Raw genomic sequence first — 2,500 nt, 5'->3', positions numbered from 1 at the left:
ACTCCAGAGATGTGACCGATGATGACGACGACGACGACGACGATGATGATGATGACGACGATGATGATGATGACGACGACGATGATGATTATGATGATGATGATGATGGTAACGACGACGATGATGATCATGATGATGACGACGACGATGACAACGATGATGATGACGATGACGACGACGAAAATGCTGATGATAATGATAATGCTGATGTATGTGTGTGTGTGTGTGTGAGACAGGTCCAGCACCCAGTGTCTTTGATGGTGAGCTCGGAACCGACCCTGACCAGCCCAGCCACACAGTCCACGCCCGCGGCCGCCGCGCGCCATGCAGGGGAGGGCCTGTCGCCCCCCTCGCCGCGCCTCGCTCTGGGAAGCTGGTATGACGTCACGGAGGGCGTCGTCGCGCATGAAGGTGGCAGAGAGGAGGGCGCCGATGACGTCACGGTGCTGGAACTGGGACTGTCGGCCCCGGTGCGGGGAGGAGGTGGAGGAGGCGGCGGGGGAGTCACGCTGCGGTCATCGCACGTGCAGCGAGGTGGTGGCGGCGGCGGCGGGGGCGGAGGAGGAGGAGGCGGGAGCAGCAGCCACGGAGACGGCTACGTCAGCGATGACGTCACCCCTTACCTCCTCAATGACCCCTTCCATCATCACAGCGTCAGCAGCAGCACTGGTGGTGGTGTGTTTGGCGAACGGCTCAGAGACAGCGGGGGCGTGGGCGGAAGCGGTACCGGTAGCAGTAACCTGTCGCTGCTGTACGTGGAGAACGTCACGGCGGTCAACGTGTCGGACAACGTCACGGAGCTGGGTCAGCTCTACGAGCTGCAGCACCCGGCCATGGGCATCATGCTGGCGCTCTTTTCCTTCGTCGTCATCGTGGGCAACGTCATGGTGATCGTGGCCGTCTTTAAGGAGCTCTATCTCCGCTCCGTCACAAACTACTTCATCGTGTCGCTGGCCATCGCCGACGTGATGGTTGGGGGCGTGGTGATGCCCTTCGCCATCAGCTTCCAGATGACGGACTCGGTGTGGCTGTACGGCCAGGAGTGGTGCGACCTCTGGCACTCCTTGGACGTGCTGGCCTCCACAGCCTCCATCCTCAACCTGTGCGTCATCAGCCTGGACCGCTACTGGGCCATCACCGACCCCATCAACTACCCCAGCCGCATGTCCACGTCCAAGGTCTGCCTGCTCATCGCCCTCGTCTGGCTCTGCTCCGCCGGCATCTCCTTCCCCGCCATCGCCTGGTGGAAGGCCGTTACGCCGGCCGACCCCCCGGCCCACGAGTGCAACTTCACGGAGGACAGCGGCTACCTCATCATCTCCTCGCTCATCTCCTTCTACGTACCCACCTTCATCATGATGTGTGTCTACGCCAAGATCTACCGCGCCGCCATGAAGCAGAGCGAGGGCATCAAGGCGGGCAGCAAGATCACCTCCAACGGGCTGCGGGGGGACGACGGCGAGGTCATGACTTTGCGGATCCACCGCGGGGGCCTGAGGAGCCACGAGGACCACCACCATCATCATCACACGAACGGCGGAGGCAGCAATAGCAGCTGCGGCGGCGGAGGTGGCAGTGGTGGTAGTGGTGGTGGTGGTGGTGGCGGCGGCGGCAGCGGGCAGATCCAGTATGATCGTTCCACCAGCGACAGCGACCAGGAGTCGCCGTGCCACAGCACGCGCGTGCACATATCGGACAGCGGCACGGGCGGCACGCCGCGCCCCACCAAGCACATCACCAAACGCCTCAGACACTTCGCCCTCAGCAAGAAGCTGACCAAGCTGGCGCGGGAGCAGAAGGCGGCCAAGACTCTGGGCATCGTGGTGGGGGTGTTCATCATCTGCTGGCTGCCCTTCTTCGTCACCAACGTGCTGGTGGGCCTGTGCAAGGACACCTGCCTCACCAACATCGACATCCTCTTCCCCGTGGTCACGTGGCTTGGCTACATCAACTCGGGCATGAACCCCATCATCTACGCCCTGTCCATGAGGGACTTCCGCAGGGCCTTCAGCAAGATGGTCTTCTGCTGCTGCCCCCGCTACCGCTACCAGCAGCGACAGAGGACGTACCACTACCACAACAGCATGTCCACCTCCTCCTTCTCCGCCTCCTGTAGTGACAAGTGTGTGGCTCTGAAGATCTGAGGGTGGGCTATGTGGCGTGGGGTAGAGTGGTGGATACCAAGGCGTGGAGACAATGCCACACTTTTTTTTTATCGTTAAACGTTCCTCGTTTGTTGTTGACGGTGTGTGTGTGAGGGGTGGTGGTGGGGTGGAGGATGTATGGGTGGGTTGTGTGTATGTGCCTCTTTGTATAGGGGGTAGGGGTGCACGTGTGTATGTGTGTGTGCATGAGAGAGAGACAGACAGACAGACAGAAAAACAAAGATAATTTTCCACTTCATTATAGATTTGTTCCTAACGTACACTTATGTTGAATTCAGCATCTCATTGTGTGTTCCATCATGTTAGAATAGGATACGACAGGGAAGGGTGGAAGG

General features: G+C 59.9%; 1 pseudogene; it reads left to right on the top strand.

Moving 5' to 3' along the window:
- Positions 1–378: 378 nt before the first annotated feature.
- The window catches only part of LOC143277344 (dopamine receptor 2 pseudogene), a 3,221-nt pseudogene continuing 1,099 nt past the window's right edge, over positions 379–2,500 (top strand).

The sequence above is a fragment of the Babylonia areolata genome, chromosome 2 (assembly GCF_041734735.1).
Source record: "Babylonia areolata isolate BAREFJ2019XMU chromosome 2, ASM4173473v1, whole genome shotgun sequence".
Lineage (NCBI taxonomy): Eukaryota > Metazoa > Mollusca > Gastropoda > Neogastropoda > Buccinidae > Babylonia > Babylonia areolata.
This window is presented reverse-complemented; position numbering and strand designations above follow the sequence as displayed.